The 20,643-nt window shown below is 36.6% G+C and overlaps 1 protein-coding gene across 1 annotated transcript in view; it reads right to left on the reverse strand.

Annotated features, from left to right (window-relative positions):
* The window catches only part of LOC146403371 (uncharacterized), a 120,681-nt gene that overhangs the window by 475 nt on the left and 99,563 nt on the right, over nucleotides 1-20,643 (reverse strand). The gene's annotated exons all lie outside the window — the stretch shown is intronic.

Here is a 20,643-nt window from a genome sequence, read left to right on the forward strand (position 1 = left end):
AGTTGTCATTTTAAGCATCATAAACAACTGAAGCAGTTTCCACAGCCTTGCCAGCATTTGTAAAGGCATCTTCCTAAGTCAGGCTTTCTTTGCTCCATGTGTCTCCTGCCTTCCACTCTTTGACAAAGGATTGAGAGTATCACCTTCACCTGAAACTCCAACACCAGTAGAATAAGGCACAGGTGTGCAGAAAATATTCACTGAAGAAAATGAATTCCTTTGTTGGCTGACAATTTTCCCATGTATGAACTGCTTATCCTTTTTCCCATTTATTTAATTGGAACTTGATAATTTCCTTAAATTTAAGCATTATTCTAATAAGATCAAACCTTAACCTTTTGTTTTACTTGCTATATTTCCCCAGTGTCTGATATTGTGTTAAGCTGTGTTATAAATGAAGCAGAAAATTTTACATTCTCATATGGTCAAACCAAATGCCTTGATTTCTTCTATTGACTTGAATGTTATTATTAGCCTACTAAAATTAATTACACAGAATCCTTTTGCCTGTGGGTTTACTCCTCCTGTGTTAAATCTTTATCAATCTATGATTTGTTTGTTCGTTGTCCTGAGGTCTTCCCATTTCTTTGCTGTTTTTAAAAAAGTGTTAAAGTTTATGAGATGTAATTAATGTTGACTTAGAGAAAACATTAAAATTTATTTAAAGGTTTACAATGGCACTGGCATTTCAAGATTAAACTCATTAAACAGTTTATTTAAAAAACAATAAAAACTTTTCCCATAAAATAGTATTTACTACGAATAGTAACTTAGTCCTTGAACATTTTCTTAAAGAACCTAAGACAATTTTAGGCCACTTGGTCACCTGGGTGGACAAGTCAGAACACATATGAGGTGAAGGAGAATAAAGAGAAGGTACAAAAATACTTTTTGTTACTCTGAAGATCAGGGGAAGGACTGTTAATCTCCCAGTGAGCTGCTTGATCCCCCCCTGCCTTCAGTGCAGTGCCGAGGCGGTTTCATAAATCCCCTTCGGGCCCAGGGAAAGGGCCATTTGCCTACAAGCTGACTCCTGTAACTGTGGCTCCTCAGCTGTGAAGTACTAGGAGATGGTACAGTTTCTGTGGAAAAGGGTTCCAAAGCCATAGGAATGTAAGAAATCCAGGAAAACAAAAGTTTAAAAATTCCTTTACAGCTAGACTTCTTTGAGCATTATATAGGCTGGTGTGCACGCCAAATTTCAAATAAGAGATTTATATGCTACTGTCCCTAATCCATTTAGGGAATGCTTAAGGAAAGGAAACATAAGAGTTCTGACAAGATTTGTTTCTTTTTCCTGACAGGCACTCTATTTACTAAAAATAGAGTATGTATTATTTTTTCTTGGGATAAATTAAGATTAAAAAGTGGCCAAACATTAATATAACATATTAAATTAATATTATTTTTAAAAATAAAAACCTCTGGGAGTTCCCATTGTGGCTCAGCAGTTAACAAATCTGACTAGCATCCATGAGGACACAGGTTCAATTCCTGGCCTTGCTCAGTGGGTTAAGAATCCAGCATTGCTGTGAGCTGTGGTGTAGATTGCAGATATGGCTTGGATCCTGTGTTGCTGTGGCTGTGGTGTAGGCCAGCTGCTGTAGCTCTAATTTGACCCCTAGCCTGGGAACCTCTCTATGCTGCAGGTGGAGCCCTAAAAAACAAAAAAAAAAAAAAAATTAAAAAATAAATAAAATAAAAACCTCTGAGTTTTCAAAACTCAGCTGAATTAAAATTTACTTAATACACAGTCCCTTGTGTTTCATTACAAGATTGAATTTGGACCTAGTTAAAAGCTTTTGCACAGCAAAAGAAACCATTGACAAAACAAAGACAACTCACTGAGTAGGAGGAAAAATTTGCAAATGATATGACCAATAAAGGATTACCATCCGACATATATAAATATCCCATACACCACAACACGAAAAAAACAAACAACTCAATTACAAAGTGGGCAGGAAACTTGAATACACATTTTTCCAAAGAGGACACAACACAGGCACATGAAAAGATGCTGAAAAAAATCACTAGTTATCAGGGAAATGGAAATCGAAACTGCAATGAAATAATACCTCACACCTGTCAGAAAGCCTATCATCAAAAAGAACACAAATAACAAACGTTAGTGAAGATACGGAGAAAAGGGAACCCTCGTACATTGTTGGTGGGAATGTAAATTGGTGCGGCCACTGCGGAACAGTTTGGAGGTTTCTCAAAAAACCAAAAAGAGAACTACCATATGACTCAGCAATTCTACTCCTGGGTATATATCTGAAAAAACCAAAAACACCAATTTGAAAAGATACGTACACCTCAATATTCACAGCAGCATTATTTACAACAGCCAAGATGTGAAACCAACTTAAGTGTCCATCAACAGATGAATGGATAAAGAAGATGTGGTATTGCATATATAATAAGAATACTACTCAGCCATAAAAAGGAATGAAATTTTGCCATTTGCAGCAACACGGAAGGACTTGGAAGGCATTATGCAAAGTGAAATAAGTCAGACAGAGAGAACAAATACCATATGATATCACTTACATGGGGGACCTAAACAATACAATAAACTAGTGAGTATAACAAAAAAAGAAGCAGACTCATTGATATATTGGGAATATAGCCAATATTCTGTAATAACTGTAAATGGAAAGGAACCTTTAAAATTGTATTACAAATTTAAAAATTAAAATAAACACAATTATTTTTAAAAAGATACTAAATTTGACAAACCTAATAATAAAGACAGCAGATCTCATTAAAAGTTCTCCTCCTCTCAAAGAAACCATCGTACAAAAGAAACTTCATAAACACTTAGTATACCATAACACATTTTCCTATCTGAATGATCACTGTTTCACCTTGAACTTTTAATCATTAAATAAATACAAGCAAACATAAAACACATGTACATCTGATAAATATTAAGAGTATAGTAGTGTTGTGTGAAAACACTGAGTATAAACAATACTGCTAGTTAATATAAACTTGCAGGGTATTTATCCTCTTGATCAGAGACTTCCTACCACAGCTCATCACAGAGCAGATTGGGATCTACATTTTTAACATCACTAATAATATTTTTCAAACTTGAATCCTTAAGGATTTTTCAAACTTGAACACTTAAGGAGGGGAGAAAATGTCTTTATGGATCAGATCAATGAAACCTATAGTCCAAATTTTTATTCTAAGAGTCCCACTTTTAAAGAATATGGCTTCTGTCAAGTTTGGGGCTGTACTAAGAATCATCCCTTGCTTCCCTAATAATCAGTTATTCAAGAGAGTCATTTGAAGAATCTATCTTCCCAGCAGAAGCCCCTAGTACTCTCTTTTAAAGCTGCAACTCTGTTCTCCCCCCCGGCTTTTTGGTTTTTTTTTTTTTTGTCTTTTTGGGGGCCACACCAGCGGCATATGGAATGTTCCCAGGCTAGGGGGTCTCATTGGAGCTGTAGCTGCCGACCTACATCACAGCCACACCAACGCCAGATCTGAGCCTCATCTGCGACCTACACCATAGCTCACAGCAATGCCGGATCCTTAACCCACTCAGCAGGGCCAGGGATCGAACCTAAAACCTCATGGTTCCTAGTCGGATTCATTAACCTCTGCACCACAACGGCAACTCCCCTGTTCTCCCCTTTATACGCTTTGAGTCCAACTCCTAAGCTCTGCTCCCAGCCCCAGAACTAGACCAGAGAGGAAAACCGAAGTCCTACACTGTAGGTGTGTGTGGTGGATTGGTCATCATTGGAACTAACGACCCAGGAAGCAGAGGCCTCTGGAATTTGGAACACATTTTTTCCATGGAAACAGTGATGTAGGTAGAAGTAGGCTTCTACGGCAAGGCTATTAATATAGTTCATTTACCATTTTCATTGTGCGGTTTCCATATTCAAACTATTATTTTAATAATTTCTGTAATGAAGAACTAGGTTTATTCAGTAACTTCCTACTGGGGAAGACGTGTTCTTTTAGCAAAGAACCATTTATTATCTTAAAAGTCTAATGGACCAATGCTCCTACAGCCAATTTATCTATGACAAAGGAGACACAATTATACAATGGAGAAAAGGCAGTCTCATCAGCAAGTGGTATTAGGAAACCTGGATAACTACTATAAATCAATGAAATTAGAACATTCCCTTACACTGTATACAAAACTAAACCCAAAATGGTTTAAAGACTAAATAAAAGACATCATAAAACTCCAAGAAGAAAACATACGCTCTGAAACAAATCATAGCAGTATTTTCTTAGATAAGCCTCCCAAGGCAAAAGAAATAAAACCAAAAATAAACAAATAGGACCTAATCAAACTAAAACCTTTTGCACAGCAAAGGAAATGACCAACAAAACGAAAAGACAACCTACAGAATGGGAGAAAGTATTTGCAAACAGTGCTACCACAATGTATAAATAGCTCATAGACCTGAATATGAAGAAAACAAACACCCCCAAAAATGGGCATAAGACCTAAATAGACATTTTTCCAAAGACATACAGATGGCCAATAGGCACATGAAAAGATGCTCAAAATTGCTAATTATCAGAGAAATGCACATCAAAAAGCCACATGGGGTACCACCTCACACTGGTCAGAATGGCTATCATCAAAAAGTCTACAAATAATAAATGCTGGAGAGGATGTGGGAAAAAGGAAACTTTTATACACTGTTACTGGGAATGTAAACTGGTGCAGTCACTATGGAAAACAGTACAGTTTTTCCTTTAAAAACTAAAAAGTTACTATAACATCCAGCAATCCCACTTCTGGGTATATATCCAGAAAAAACAAAAACTCTAATTTGGAAAGACACCCTAATGTTCATAGCAGCACAATTTACAATAATCAGTACATAAAAACAACCCTAGTGCCCATCAACAGATGACTGGCTTAAGAAGACGTGGTATGTATATGTGAGTGTGTATATGTGTGAATGTGTATATCCATACATACATATACACAGAATGGAATATTACTTAGCCATAAAAAGAATGAAATATTGCCATTTGTAGCAACATGGATGGACCTATAGAATATTATACTTAGTGAGGTCGAGTCAGAGAAAGACAACTACTAAATGATATCACCCATACACAGAATATGAAAAATAATACATATGAATCTATATACAAAACAGAAACAGACTCATAGACAAAGAAAACAAATTTATGGCTACCAAAAGAGAGAGGGAGGGACAAATTAGGAGTATGGGATTAAAAGATATAAACTATTATACATAAAATAGATAAGCAAAAAGGATTTATTCTATAGCACGGGAAATTGTACTTAGGATCTTCTAATAACCATTATAGGGATATAGCCTTAAAAAAAAAACAAAAAAAAAACCTGAATCACTTTGGTGTATATCTGAAACATTGTAAATCAAGTAGATTTCAATTTTAAACACGTTTATTGTGGAGACATGTTCCCCCAAGACCAGTGCTTAAATAAAGCAATTACAATCAATCTTCACTATTCCTTTTCTCGGTCTATTTAGTGTCACTTTTTTGTATTTTTGTTGGTGGCTCCACATGTCTTTTTGTTGTTGTTGTTGTCATCTTTCTGCCTTTTTAGGGCCACACCCGTGGGGTCCAATCAGAGCTGCAGGCTTATGCCACGGCCATAGCAATGCCAGATCCAAGCTGCATCCATGACTTACATGACATCTCATGGCAATGCCAGATCCTTAACCCACTGAGCGAGGCCAGGGATCGAACCTGCATCCTCATGAATGCCAGTCAAGTTCATTAACCACTGAACCACGATGAGAGCTCCCAACTTCACTGTTTAAAAAGGCCCCCTAGCGGAGTGCTAAAAGTGCTGTTTAGGGTTCCTAAGGACAAGAAAGCCTGTGATGTGACTTATGGAGAAATACAAGTGTTGTTAGATAAGCTTGGTTCAGATGTGAATTACTGTGCTATTGGCTGTGAATTCTATGTTAGTGAATCAACATTATACATTAAATAAAGGGTCTTTAAATGGAAAAACACATCAAACAAGGTGATATATTGATTAGTTGATCTGATTAGGCTCTTTCAACTAATGAGAATTAACTGCAAATCTCTAAATGTTATAACTTCCTTGTGATGGCAACTATCAAGCTGCTGAGCAGATCCCATCATTCCCTGGACACTACACACAAGACACAGGTGGCTTATCACCAGTTTTAACATTTCCTTCATTGTTAGTTTCTCTCAATATCTGAGGTTATTGCATGTCAAAGAATTCTTTGTAAAAACATTATACAGGGAGTTCCCATAGTGGCTCAGTGGTAATGAACCCAACTAGTATCCATGAAGATGCAGGTTCAATCCCTGGCCCCACTCAGTGGGTTAAGGATCATGCGTTGCCTCGAGCTGCAGTGTATGTCGCTGATGTGGCTCGGATCCAGCATTGCTGTGGCTGTGGTGTAAGCTGGCAGCTTCAGCTCTGATTCGACCCCTAGCCTGGGAACTTCCATATGATGTGGGTGCAGCCCTAAAAAATGACCCCCCCTCAAAAAAAAACCAGTATATAGATAAATTGGGTTAAATAAAATCTTCATAATCAGCTAGCTACTTTAATTAAATCAATACTGGTGCTAGCCACTAGTTCTTTCTACATCACAGAGAAAGAGATTCAGCACATGAGCAAAATACATTCTGAATAGAATGTATTAAAACCACTAATAATCAGATACTAAAATTCTCCTTTGTGTGAAAAACTGGTTTAAAAAAACTAAAGAGGGAGATTATATTATCTCATTCTAAAACTAATTTGATGTGGGAATTAAATGAAGTTATATAGAATAACTGTAACCAACTAAAAAAGTATTAACTTTTAATGTTCAAATGATTACTGATGTCAGGATAAAAATGTCTATGGGTACCTGTGGCCTGTAGAAATGGGAAAGAAAGTGAAGATAGAAAAACAACCTGAAGAGCATGACAGGATGAAACACATGGCAGGAGAAGAGAGAGGGAGAACATGTTAGAGAAGAGGGAGGGGATTAAAAAATAGAATTTGGTAGATGCAGGTGACAGGCTTTGAAAACTGCTTCAGATACCAGTCACAGGTTACCTGCCTGAACTGCAATGTTCAAGTAATGAATGTTTATGACACTCCTGTTCTGTATTTTTGAAACCTAGTTAAACGTGAGTTGCTTTTAGAAACCTGTTATTTTCCTATAATGCAGTTCTGCAAATGGTGTCACAGAAAGTGGGTTGTTATGAAAAAGTAACCAATGTCAAAGGTGGTGCCAGGGAAGATGACCTCAGTAATAGAAGTAAGGGCCTCCCAAAATGAATTCTTGAGAATACCAGTCCTGTGAGATGTACTGTGAAATAAGGTTCCCTAGCCCAACTCTTTTTTTGGAAACATTTTGGGAAATGTCATCTCTGGGAGGCAACGCACAGCAAGATAAAGGTTTGGATACCACAAGGTAGAGAAACTGGTCAAACTCTTAAACTTATCCAGTGACTTAACATGGGGAGCTGGGGAGTAGAAAGGGGCAAAATGCCTATAAAATACCTATATTTTATAAGTATTAAAATACTACAGGATACAAAGCACTAACTTTTAGAAAATATGCCTATTTGGAGTTCCTGTTGTGGCGCAGCAGAAACAAATCTGACTAGGAACCATGAGGCTGCGGGTTCGAACCCTGGCCTTGGTCAGTGGGTTAAGGATCCGGTGTTGCTGTTAGCTGTACAGCAGCTACAGCTCTGATTAGATGCCTAGCCTGGGAACCTCCATATGCCGTGGGTGTAGCCATAAAAAGACAAAAACACACAAAAAAATTTAAAAAAATGCTTATTCATGAAAATGAAGAGTTCTGCCAGCCCTTTAATTTTGAGGCACTTTAGCAGTGGCGATGGATACACTGAAGTTTTACTTGTAGGAACAATACACAACAAGTGAGAAAATTTAATAGAATCCTGGCTTTCTCTTTCTCTTACACAAAAGGTCTTCACTGCTATGAAAAAAAACTACTTTTCTAAAGATGGGCCTTATATTTTTCTTTTTATAGAGACCTGTCTGAAAATCATAGGATTTTTCTTTAATAGTGTGTTTTTAAAAGTTCGCAATGCTAAGCAATACGTGCTTATTAATTAGTAAGCCTAACGAACCCATGCTCTTTCCTCTATTATTCATCATCCTCAGGTCACAGGATTCAAACACACACAATGATTTAACATTTCCCAAATATTACAAGTGCAAGGGATCACTTTGCAATTGAGGCAAGGAGTGGGTGAGTACGTACTACCTGCCAAGCCTAGGGCACTGTGTCTCACTTATTCCTCACACATGATTCAGTGAGTTAGGTATCACTGGCCTTATTTTAAAGGTGAGAAAAGTGAGTCTCAGAGAACTAACTCTCCCAAAGCCATGGACCTAGTAATTCAGGGGCATATATCCAAAATTGGGGTGAATAAAACTAAGGAATGACTAAGGCAGGCCTCTCCAAAGGATTCACTGTACCCAAATGCATGTTCTTAAAATGCCCTAAGTTATACTAAGAAATCTCATCTGTCACCTCCTGGAAATTTATTTCTATTAATAAATAATGATCAGGGGTTCCCGTTGTGGCTCAGTGGAAACAAAAATCTGACTAGTATCCATGAGGACTCAGGTTTGATCCCTGACCTCGATAAGTGGGTTTAAGGATCCAGTGTTGCCATGACCTGTGGTGTAGGTCAAAGATGCCGCTCAGATCCTGAGTTACTATGGCTGTGGTATAGGCTGTAGCTCTGATTTGAACCCTAGCCTGGGAACCTCCATATGCTGCAGGTGCAGCCTTTAAAAAATAAATAAATAAATAAATAAATAAATAAAGACAGATCAGACATTATGTACAAACTTGCCATTCTAAGAGAAAGAAAAAGAAAGGGGTAAACCAACTAAACTGTGCTAAGAAACTACAACTTTAATTCAGAGAAACTATGAAAATAAATGTACATGCCAGTAAAATGAGTGTCTCATGGTCAGATTCACTTTTTAGCACCAAAAACCGATTCCTCCAGTTTTGGAAAATTACGTCCATATTTATTTTACAGAGTCCTAAACATGTTTGCATATTTGTGGTAATTTTTAACTCCTGCTTTAAATATAAAACAAACCTTAGAGATTGCCAGCACTCTTTAAATGCATGCCATTAAAAACTACTTTCTGGAGTAAGCCATTTTTCCCAAGGGAACATTGATTAGTGGAAATAGCATTTACCAAGGTCCAAATCATGAGTCTACTGCTTAAGTCAAGATGCATCATTTTTGAAGTGGCATTTGTGAGAAATAGAATGTCTTTCTAAAAAATGCACCCAGTTCAGGGCTTAGCGCAAAGTGTGAATTCAACAAAAGTTTGTTTGGTATATGGAAATGAAAATCATAACTTTCAAAAATTAGAAATGTCTTTTACTGAAGAAAAAGTCAACAGAAAAGCAAAATTTTGGAAATATTAATTCATCAGAGCATCTAAAAATAAAGACATCTTATTTTAGATTGTTACACCTACACCATGCACCTAAGAGGAGCCAACACTCCCAATGGTTTTAAATGGAGATTAGAAATGCTAACAGGGATTAGCATCCATTTTTAATATTAGCTCCATATTAAAAAATGTCAACTGCATTAACTTTAAATCAAGTTAAAGTTACTGATACAAAAATATTGATCCTTCTACTAAGAACTATATTTTTTAGAAAAATAAACTTTTAAAATAAACACCTAGTAAATTTAGTCTTTCATTTAGCATCAAGTTTAGTGTCACAATAGCCATTATCTTCATCTGAGTTTATTATTCAAAGCTTGTCTCCAGATAGCTTACTGACAATTATATTTTTCTAAATCATATATAATGTTAAACCTGTATCTATGATTTTGAAGTCAGACTTCTCCCATATTCAGAAGTGTAAATAGAACATATTGAATTGGTCATAGAACAATATAAAAAATCTGAGGGGGAGCTCCTGTCATGGCTCAGCAGAAATGAGTCTGGCTAGCATCCACAAGATGCAAGTTCAATCCCTGGCCTTGCTCAGGGGGTTAAGGATCCAGCATTGCCGTGGGCTCTGATGTAGGTCACAGACACAGCTTGGATTCCACATTCCTATGGCTGTGGCACTGGCCATCAGCTACAGCTCCGATTCAGTCCCTAGCCTGGAAACCTCCATATGCTGTAGTGAGGCCCTAAAAAGACAAAAAAAAAAAAAAAAAAAAAATCTGGGGGAATACAGTACTTTGTGACGATAGTACTTATTTATGAACTAACAGTTTGGGTAAATTTTGACCTGTCAATTAAAGTTCTGTGCAGAAATACAGGATTTCTATGTAATAATTATAATTTAAGAAAAAAGTAAAATCTTTATGGTTACCAATTTTAGGGAATAGAGAGATGTATTTCCAGTAACCCAGGCTAATCTCAAAACCAAGTTCTTCTTCTAAATAGTTCCTTTTACTAGTCTAATATACTGATACCCCCCAAAAGTCACTTATTCCCTAATCTCCTCAAAATGGTTACCATTTGTAAAATCATTCTAACGCTCCATGGAAAAAAAAGGACATTTTTTTTATTAGATTATATTCTTCTTTGACCTCTAACTGACAGAACACTAATAAAGCAAATGTTTTGCTTGGAAATTTAACCTGGAAATCTATAACTTGAAAAAGGTCACAGGAGAACAAGGCAGGGAGAGGCCAGGCAGCTTTGGGTGGAGGAGACAATGGCCACTTCAGTTAGTTAGAAGAGGTGTTACAAACATGATGAAACGAACCAAGACCAACACACAAAAAGGAACAATTGAGTCTAGGTCAGGGCCTCCAATGGCCTCTACAGTCCTCAGTGTAAGCCAGTTCCTGGTGGCTGAAATCTCTCTAGTGGTGGTAACTGTAAGTAAGCTTTAACTGGAATGCCATTATTCCACACAAATGCTAATAACGCCTCAATATGTGCATCTTTTTTTCTTTCTTTCTGCTATTTCCGGCCTTGCTGTATTCTTCTTTCCAAGTCACAAGCCTACCAATATCACTCAGAAATAATCTGGCTCTACTTGGTGAAAGTTCAAGGAAGCTGTGGATACTCAGAAATGTCAGGGTGGGATGGGCACACAGTGGTACTTTCTCCAGCCATGTAAAGATCACTCGTTTCACAGAGTTCACTGAAACCAAATGGATAAGATACCTGGCCTTTCAGAGCTAGCAACTCACTGACCAAAAACTAGTATAATCATTTCATTGAACACAGAAGGCTAAGGTCTGACCAAAATAAATCATTTGATCAAGGTCACTTGGATAGATGTCAGCCAATCTTTGGAACAATATTAACTTAGATTAGTCTGAAAACTGAAATTAAATGAGAAATAAATATAAAAAGGAAAAAGTGAGTGCCTGACTCCTGGGTCAAAGTGGCTGCCAGACTGTAAAATATTCTACTAACTTCAATTTTAAGATTTAATTGACACAGTATATCAAGTGGAACAGTTAGTCTCTCTTAAATACAAATTTGATTCCACACTCCTGCTCAGAATCCTCCAATGGCTCTCGACTGCCATCAGGAACTGGCTCACAGTGAGCACTGCAGGGGCTGCTGGAGGCCTTGACCTAGACTGAATTGTTTGTTTCTGTGTATGGGTCTTAGTTTGTGTCTATGACTTTTATGATGTCCCTTCATACCAACCAAGTGGCCACTGCCTCCTGCTATTCATGGCTCCCTGGCCTCTCCATGCCTTCTTCTCCTGCAACCAGCTGATACAAGTACTAAATGCTTTAAGAGTATGGAAGGTAGAAATTATATTTGGGAAAATTAAACATGTATGACCTCTAAGAATCTTTGTTGAACTAGAACTATTTCAATTCACAGAAAATGTAAAAACTACTCATTCAAACAACTTGAGAAAAGGTAGTTTTTCCCTTAATCTTTAAGAGTCAAAAATAATTTTTTTTATTCTATGTATTTTCTGAAGAAAATCTAGGTCAATTAATTAATGAACTCCCTAGATGATACATAAAAATAGGTGTATCTTTGTGATATCTTAAGCTACAGGCATACCTCACGGTTATTGAGGGTCTGGTTCCAGACTGCTGCAATAAAGCAAATACTGCAATAAAGTGAGTCTCACAAAGTTTTTTGATTTCCCAGTGCACATAAAAGTTATATTTACACTTACTTGAGAGTCTATTAAGTGTGTAACAGCATTATGTCTACAAAAACAATGTACAAACCTTAATTTAAAAACACTTTATTGCTACTACCTGAGCCTTCAGTGAATTTAATCTTTTTTTTTTTTTTTTTTTTTTTTTTTTTTTTTTAATGGCTATACCCATGGCACATGGAAATTCCTGAGCCAGGGATTGAATCCAAGTTGCAGCTGTGATCTATGCCACAACTGTGGCAATGCCAGATCCTGTCACCCACTGTGCCAGACCAGGGATCAAACCTGCACCTCCACAGAGACCCAAGTTGCTGCAGTTGGATTCTTAATCCACTGCACCACAGCAGGAACTCCAGAGTCTAAAATTTTTGCAATAACAACATTAAAGACCACCAATCACTGTAACAAATACAATAATAATGAAAAAGTTTGAAATACTGCAATTACCAAAATGTGACATAGAGACACAAAGTGAGGAGATGCTGTTGGAAATATAGTGACAATAACTTGCTTGATGCAGGGTTGCCAAGAACCTTCAATTTTTTAAAAAACACAGTATCTGGGAAGTACAATAAAATGAGGTATGCAATAAGCATTTTCCATGTAGCAAATTTGCAATAAAGGGTTTAATTATTCAGTGTAAAGAAACAAATAATATTATTTCATAATTTCCATACTTTATTCCTCACATTGTCTTTAGCTGCCATTCTCTTTAAAGAGATGTAATGTGCTGCTCTGCATTTAGCTGTGGAAGTTTTTGACTTCAAATAGTCCAGGAGGTGCTGTGTTGCTTTATGGGTATTCAGTATCAGTGGATAAAACAGATGCTAATTTTGAGATGTGAACTGTAAAAAAATGCCAGGGCAAAAGACCTGATGAAATTTACTGTATATATGATCAGTGATGCTGACTAAAGTTGGCCCTCTACAATACTGTATTACAGAAATAAAATATTCTATTTAAAGAACTGGGCTTAGGCCTGGTCCCTGCCCTATACTGAATTTACAGCATCAAGGTAAAGATGGCAGTGACCTGTCACTCAGCACTCATACTGAACAAGAAAAGCTATACCTCTAACCCAGAGCACATGAATAAATATAAATGGTTCAACTGCAGAGTGCAGCAACTAGAGCAGTTAACTGTTTAAAATCCCAGTACACTTTCCAGGTTAAACTGTTTGTTTGGGGTGGGGAGGAAGCCTCTAGTTTTTGTTATATTCAAATAAATTTATTTGCATTTCATTAGTATATCTCATTTCCACAATTTGTTTATGTTTTCATCAAGTCCTACATTTTCTGAATAGAGAACAAAGCTCAAGCACCGCTAATCCAGCAGTTACCTTGGCAAAGGTCACTTGCAGGAGAGGTATCATCGCATGGAATGGGTAAAAATTTGTGACCAAGGATTACTCCAGTGGTCACTAAAACCCACTCCTAGCCTCAGTGAGGTGCAAAGTGGGAGGAAAGCAGCAGCAAGGTAAAAAGTTACTAGAGAGAAGGGGGCTAGGAATAGTACTGGAATAGTATATATACCTAGCAGTTAAGAAAAATGGGAGTTTTAAAGAAATATGTTAATCAAAGTATAACATACTCCAGGAAAATTCAGAAATTTTATGTCTGATGAATTTTCACAAAGCAAACACACTGGTCTAATCACTTCCAAGATCAAGAAGAGTCCCTCTTCTAGTCCTGTCTGCTCCCGGAAAGGCAACCATTATTCTGACCTCTACTATCACAGACCAGCTTTGCCTGTTTTTGGAATTTGTACACAGGGACTATACTCTATGAAGCGGTGTCTGGTTTCTTTGGTAACGGGATGTTTGCTGAGCTGCAGTAATGATGTTTTTCACAGCAGGTACTTCATTCTTTCTCACTGCAGGACGGATTCCCCATTGTATAAATATACCATTATACATTCATCTATCTACTGCTGATGGACAGCATGGCTGTTTCCAGTTTGGGGCTTTTGCACACTCATAGATGGAGTGGACCTGCTGCAGTTTGCAACTGCCTGCTACTAGTCCCTCTGCCTTCCATCCATATCCATTTTAGACATTAGTGCTATAGAAGATCTTTCTTTAACACAAATTTGACTCCATACGCTTGCTCAGAATTCTTTGATGGCTCTCCACTGCCCTCAGAATAAAATCCAATCTCTTTACCGGTCACAGATCTACCACCTCTTGAGCGTGCTGCAACTCTCCATCCTTACACCAAAACATTTCAATTCTTTGCATATAGCCTCCTCTCAAGCATCTTTGCACTGCATATGCTGCTCTCTTTCCTTGGAAAATGCTTCTATTCTTGCACATCCTTGAAACTCACTTTAACCTCCCTGCAGGCATCTTTCCCCAGCCTTTCAGTCCCTGTTCTGACCTGGAGGTGGCCAGCCACTTACTACCCACCCACCCTGTGCGTCCAAAGCACTGTATTTTGGTTTTACTGTGACAACTCTCAAAGTGCTTATCTGCTTAATTCCTCTGATTCTCAGGTTCTACTTCTTGAACCCTCAGAACAGTGTCTGACACTCAGAGGGTGCCCTATATGTTTGTTGAATAACACGGGTGCTAACTACGCAGGGGGACAGAAACTATGGTTTACATTTAACCAGGAGAAAAAAGCAGAGTACTAATGAGAAAATGTTAAATCTGAAACTAGAGGTGTCAAAATTGGCATTCTAGTATTTTAGCCCCAGTAAAGCCCTGAGGTATTAATTTAAAATCCTGGAATAAATGCTAAATCTTACCATTAATGATGCTACTGTGAATATTACACCACATTGTAAGATTCTTAAGAATATCCCAAGGCAATACCTGGAATACTATTGTTTTAATCTACAATTTGTGGTTTCCATGTGATCTTAAATAAAACATTTAATTTAAGAGATTTTAAGGATACTAATTTTTAAATATTCAGTGAAAGGAAATGTGCAAGTAAATCATACTTAGGAAAGAGCAGATAGAAAAATAACTGCAAAAAATGTTTAATGTTGCTCAGAAGTGGAAAAAAATCAGTGTAGTATAAAATTCCTCTGACACAGCTCTTTCTCAACACCTTATCACTTAAGCAAAGCTTTTTCCCTTCTAAAAACAAATTAATCAAAATAGGCCAAATGTCGCCATTAAGAAGAAACACAAGCACCACCATACAACTGAGAGTTTTTAATAAAAAGAATGTAAGGAATCTAATGAACTCAAAACAAAGGAATTGATAAAAGTAAACAGCACAGACTTCTCAAGCCATTTTTAGATTCCAGTTTATAAATTACCTATCTGAATAACTTGTCTAAGATCATAAAGATAAATAAACTCACAGATAGACAGACAGTGGTTAATATCTTCTCCCATGTCATAGCTTGGTAACATACAGAGTGAACACTACATACTCTTCTCCTAACTATTCCTTCAAGCATGTCATTTGTTTTCTTAGTCAACAAGTTCTTAAATTGCTATGTTTATTGCTATGTTTAGCTTCTTTAGGTGGGGAAAAGATAAACCTTTTTTGATTTATAACAATATTATTTCAGGATAGGATTAAATGAAATAAACATAAACCTCATTACCTCACTTCATTTTTAACACTAGACTCTAAACGTTCTAAAACATTCACAATAACTAGTACTTATTTTCTTAGTATGATTCTGCCATAAATGAAAAGTTACCAAATAAGTTTTGGATATTTTGAATTTATAAAAGCAATAAATATTTCTGTATAGCACCAGCAAAATTAGAAATTTGCATCTAAAGCTGAGAAGACAGATCCAACATATCAAAGTATCAGAGGTGAAATAAAGCTATAAAACTCACTCAAAACTGTCACATTATAAATCAACTATAATTAAAAAAAAAAAAACCCTTACGTATACTCTAGTTATGCTCTTAAATAGGATCTCTTTAGCATTATTGTACACATTTATATCAGGCTGTCCTATGCTTCCATTTTAAGACTAATATAGACTTTACAATTTAGTATTTTAATGTATGGTACATGTGTATACACATATGTATGTATGTGTATATATTTGTGCATATATGTGTGTATCTAAATTATGTATGTGTGTGTATGTATATACATACACACAAGCACATGCACAAACACACATTCTCTCTCTGCTTAACTATAGTTCAAACTAGAAATCAAGGCTCCCCCTTCTCTATAACTTAATGCTGTGAACACAATACATGCTCATTAATTAATGAATTACCCAGTAGATAACTGTTCTAGTTACACAACCATCCAACGTCAAAGCCAGGAGATTTATGCATTTCTGATTGCCCAAATTTCCATTAATCCATAATAATATGAGTTCCCAAAGAAGCAAAACAGTATATATAGACCTCTAAAGAACAAACTAAACAATTAAGCTATGTATATGAAGGCTATGTATATGAAAACTAATGTAAGAAAACTCATGGCTTGTGTTTAAGGGTGATGGATAACAACATATTCAGGGAAGAAGATAGATTAAATAATTAAATTTTAGACTATGAAAAAAATCCACACAGAAAAAGGCTATGCAAATCACGATATAAAAAAAGAAATAAACATGTTATTTTACATAAGTATACTGAGTGCTCAGAAAACAATAAAAAGTCAGTCTAATAAAGAGTAGATATGTCACAAATATATTGGAAATCAAGGATTCAAGGCCTAAGGAATTTCCTGCTGAGGAGGTGGGAGGTGGGGGAGAGAATTAAGGAGGTTTCAGCATTTATAACACAGGAATAGATGTTTTCACAGTCAAGAGCTATCTACAGCCAATCAACTGAGGCACTATTAGAAGCACAAACTTGGAGCTCATTTTGGAAATTTTTCCACTACTCAAAATTTACCTAGTAGTGTCAGAATGACTAAGAGAATGAAGTTTCTATTTTTTTTTTTTTAATTCAAATCCAAGGAACCAACCACTTGTAGTTACTGAATCGAAAATCTTATGTTAAGGAGATAAACAATGTCCTAACATCCTTTTTAAAATTATTATTATTATTTTATTTTTTTAGAGACAACGCTGGATCCTTAACCCACTGAGCGAGGCCAGTATCCTCATGGACACTAGTCGGGTTCTTAACCTGCTGAGCCACAACGGAAACTCCCTAATTTCTTTTTTTTAAATCATATACTGGATACGAATGGTATCCTGGAGTTCCCTGGTGGCTCGGTGGGTTTAAGAACCTGGTTTTATCGGTTCCGTGGCTCTGGTTACGGCTGTGGTGCAGACTAGATACCTGACCTGGGAATTCCCACGTGCTGCAGGTATGGCTAATAAAAATTAATTAATTAATTAAAATAAAGAGTACTAACATGTTTAAAGTTATTATTCAATAATAACTAAAAAAGCAAAAGAAATAAGAATATTGCCAAAAACAAAACAAAAGGGCCACTGTTTAAATGAATCCAATACTCAGATTTGTGGAAAGAATGATCAAAGTCAAGGAAATAAAATTATGATTTAATTTTCAATAACAATATGATTCACATAATATCTGTTAATCATGAAGATCGGGGGTCAGACATTCAGTAACATGTGATTATATAGAAAAACACAAATAACAAAATATTATTTTTCTTCTTATAGCTACTCATTAAATCTAGGCAAATCAGTTGATTTCTCTAAATTAAGCCACTAGTTGCAATCTTTTCTCTAAATAAACTCACTCAAGAACTAAATAACAAGTAAATACAAAAGTATTCATCTCTTCCACTCTCAGCTCACAGAGAAATTCCTTCAAAGGTAACAGGTTAAGAGCACTGAGTGAAAAATCATACTATGAGAAAAATCAGTGGAAGACGACATGGATATCATCAGTTACTAGTGCTGTTTGCAGACCATGAAATTTTCCACACAGATAATACGTGACAGTTTGAGAAACATCACATCTCCAAGGTAACACTTTCTGTTTTCTACCCAGAAAATTTCAAATAGTGTTGATAGGTGTTAGATAAGGTATAAAGTTAGGCAAAGCAGTTCTCACTATTATTTTTTAACACCCCCTCCAACCACCCACAACAAAGCAAAACACCGAAACAGCTGGTTAAGTGATCCACTCAAGAGTTAAAAGAAGTAAGAACTCAGGTCTCTAATCTCCAGTCCTCAAGAGGAATCTACCATAAGACTCTAGCCACTCAGACCCCTCCCCTAACATCGCCCATTGTAACATTATCACAAGGGAAGCACAAGCGGCAGATGAACAACGAGGAGGACACTTTACTCCCGCCTAAGCAAAACCAAGGAATGGAGACGGTCCTACCCACTTAGCAAAGCTAATTCTTCTGGAAATGCTGTGGAAGTCTCCTCCTTGACCTTCTGAGCCTGACCCTGAGCAGTACACTCAATGTCACAGGGACTCATGGTCCCCATTCAATCAATCACGAGGAACACCCATCAAGTCCCCTTGGCCCCCTGTGAGTCTAATGCCGGATGTGGTGAGTGCCCTTAAGTAGTTTCTGAAAGAAAAGACAACTCAGAAACAAACTTTAAGAATATAAACATTTTCTAAGAAAAAAAGAAAAGCCCTACAATTTTGTAGGAAGAATAAACATCTGTGACTGTTCCACAAATCCCTAAGTAGAAAAGGCTGACAGAGACCTGAGTGATAGGAAGGATTTGTCTTTGAAAACAAAGGAGTAATTTATCAGGCCAATAAATTCATTGTGAAGACACTAAAGTCAAATTAAATAAAACCAACAAGAGACAAAGCAATGTCCCAGTTTTGTGAACTGGGAGTTGAGGCTTCACTGAACACTAATTATACCCAGTTAGAAATGAAGCAAATTAAAAACGCTTCCTTTTAAAAGGTGGGTTTTAAAAAAAAAATTTTTTTTTAAACAAGAACCTTTTAAAGAACAAAGCATTCGGAATTATTGTCCCAAATTAATCTTAGGAATTAAAAGCAGGTTATACAAGTAATTTTTTTTTTCCTAACATGCCCTGGTAACAATGATGAATGTGTATGTTGAAGATACATTTAAAAGCCCAATATCTAGTCTTATGGTTTTGGGCTTTCCAACATGCCTCAGAAGCTGGGGTTCCAAACACAAAGTATAAAACACAAAAATTATGCAGGATCTGGGGCACTTATAATTAACTGAGAATGTAAAATACTTACAGGAAATTGCCAAAACCTCATACTTCAGCTTATTTGTCTTTGTGTCCTTCATTGCATTTTTTTTTTTTTTAGCTTCTAGTTATTCTATTTCCAAGGGGACTTAGCATGTTTTCCTTTGACACTTTGATCTTGAAACAAAGCTTCACTTCAAGAATAAAAGTATAAAACCATAAGTAGGAAAGAAGAACAAACTATTTTACTACAGTGCCATTAGTTCATCCCAAGCACATATGCTACATATGACCTAATTACAGACCATCTCTACCTGGAAGCAGGTAGGCTAGAAAGGAAGTATCCCAAAGAGGAGGTGAATTCATAAATATACACACATCACATGCACTCAAATTCAGGCCAAGATTCAAGCTAGGCTTCGTTTAATACATATCTGCTTCTTTCTCTCTTTGAAAAACTTTAAATTGTTTCACACTCATATTGGGGGAGCCATTACTTTCCTTTAGTTGCTAACTCTTGGGAAACAAGCACACCATAGAGACCTTTAGAGGCAGCTCTTGATTTCAGACGCAGCCACTGCTCTGAAGCTCTTTGCCCTGCCTCCTGTTTCCTATCTCTTAATGTGTGTTCATGAACTTGTGTATGCACAGCCCCTCACCCTCCACTCCCCACAGCTGTAGAGACTGTTATGGAGGTCTAGCAGCCACACAAAGCTGTCCATGCTATGAAACAAATTTGCTTTTGATAACAACTACCCAAATTTACTGTGGTAAACTTGTTATTTCAACGCTAATCTGATTGCTGGTTATAAAAATCCGATAGAAAGAAAACCAAGACATTTATTAATGAAATACAACTTGGGGATGTTTTAAAAAGGGATGAAGATTCTGACAACAACTATAAGTAACAGGATCTTGGTAGAAAAAAATTATAAACTCTACCCTATTTCCCAAACTACCCCCCAAAGTATACAAAAATACCAAAATGATACAAAATAACTTATACGAAATTTTAAGTGTACTTTTAAAGAGTTCACATTTTCAAGAGCATACCAAAGAGGGTAGGGAGTGGCGGTTGGTGGTGGTACTGACTCACCAAAGTGAGGAAGAGTGTTGCATCACTGATGTTCAGAATCTCTGGAACATGGTGATGATAAAAGGAAGATGGGCTGTTAGGAATCTTAGTTTTACTATTGTTTCTAAATTCTCTAGACAATGCCCCTTATTGCCGGCACCGGGACAACTGCTTCCTACTGCTCTGCCCTTGGTGACCACTATTTAAATGGTGTCCAAATTCATTCTTGATGGGTATAAAGCCATAATGTCACCATGCAAACTACTTCATACCATTAAAAAGGGGATTTAAAAAAGATTATTAGACAAGTAAATGATGTTAGTAGAAAAATAAAACTCCAAGATGTACAGGGAAAAAAACCCTCAATTTCTGATC

Source organism: Sus scrofa, chromosome 5 (genome assembly GCF_054392235.1).
Source record: "Sus scrofa isolate SSC_HxYL_T2T_F1_AM1 chromosome 5, Sscrofa_HxYL_maternal_Yorkshire_Landrace_v2.0, whole genome shotgun sequence".
Classification (NCBI taxonomy): domain Eukaryota; kingdom Metazoa; phylum Chordata; class Mammalia; order Artiodactyla; family Suidae; genus Sus; species Sus scrofa.